The 1551-nt window shown below is 46.3% G+C and overlaps 1 protein-coding gene across 3 annotated transcripts in view; it reads right to left on the reverse strand.

Annotated features, from left to right (window-relative positions):
* Map2k5 (mitogen-activated protein kinase kinase 5) overlaps positions 1–1551 on the reverse strand; it is a 222740-nt gene that overhangs the window by 119968 nt on the left and 101221 nt on the right. The window lies entirely within an intron of this gene.

Genomic DNA, 1551 nt, shown 5'->3' on the forward strand with positions numbered 1-1551 from the left:
CACACACACACACACACACACACACACACACACACACACACACACACTATAATCCAGTCACTTTCTTACCCAGGTAGATGAGATGCACATTCCTTCCCTGATTTGTACTTAAACCTGAAGTCCCTAGACATGGCTTGTGGCAAACCCTCCCCACTGCTCTCAGACACCTCCCACAGAAATATTTCATGGCAGACTTACTCTGGGTATTGAGTGGGCAAACCAAACCAAACCAAACCAAACCAAACCAAACCCCTGAAGAAAGACTCAGCATTCTTTCTGGAAACCTGTGTGGTTCAGCCAAGCCACCACAGCCCTCCCCTGCCACACAACAGAGGCCTTTCTGAGCCCAAGTTACAAATGGAAGGGAAGAAGGGGCACTTGTCTCTGAGGGCTCTGGACACTGCCTGCCTACAGTGACCACAGGACTGCCCTTGCAAACTGACCCTATGCTGTATTTTCAGATCTCCACAAATCTGTCTGAAACATGATGAGATATCATTTGAACAAATAAACAAACAAAACTCAGGCTGTTTCTCACAAACAGTGGGAGTAACTCCAAATAATCTAAGAAGCAGGGATTCCAGAGGTATAGCGTCTTGTCAGCATGATTTGTCACTTTAAAGAGGAAAAGAAAAGACACTTTGGAATAACTGAGACACACTTGGCTACCCACCAGACTTCTCAGAGCGACCACATTTTCCATAGAGTTATGGCGTAGACAATTCGTTGGTCCAGAATTACCCAGCTTGCCAAGAGTACAGAACAATCCTAAGCTTCAATTTCTCACAACACTCCTATGTGCACAGCACAGTTCTTTCAGTGAAGGCTTTGCTCTTGAGCACTGCTGCCTTCCCTTGGATCCCATGCACATGAACAGTGGTGTCAGTGAGAAAGGCTAGCACATGCCAAGGACGGGCATTGGCTGTCCCGGCTTCCTGGTGGAGCACAAGGCAGACGTGCACTGCAGGGAAGACAGAGCAGCTCCTCTGACCAGGTGAAGGTGTCCCCTTCCGTTACTCACCAGACGTGCACACATACTGATACCCAGGGAAGAGACACCAACCCAGCCAGACTCACACTCCCCACCACTCTGGTACCATTTACTCAGTGGCTTTAAGGAGGCAGGGGAGTGGGGTAAGGCTTCTGATTCCATTCAGTCAGCATAGACACCTTCAAAAACTGAATATTAAGCTTTTCCCATATACAGATATTCTGTTTGATGCAGATATTCTCTTTAAAAAGGGTGAAGAAGTTTGAGGCTATTGAGAGTATCTACAGAGACCAGAGGCCCCGGTGCTGGGTAAGAGACTGCAGCCGAGGACAGGGTGAGTTTCCTCTAAAAGCCTTAGTCCTTTCTTAGGAGAAAAAAAAAATCCAAAAAATGAAAACTAAAACCAAATTTAAAAAACCAAGCCCTTTCCTTTAGTCACATCAAACTGTACACTGCTGCGTCCTCTGAGGTGCCTGCATGAATGTATGTGCACTATGTATGAATGTATGTGCACTATGCATGAATGTATGTGCACTATGTATGAATGTATGTGCACTATG

Source organism: Grammomys surdaster, unplaced genomic scaffold (assembly GCF_004785775.1).
Source record: "Grammomys surdaster isolate TR1022 unplaced genomic scaffold, NIH_TR_1.0 125896, whole genome shotgun sequence".
NCBI lineage: Eukaryota > Metazoa > Chordata > Mammalia > Rodentia > Muridae > Grammomys > Grammomys surdaster.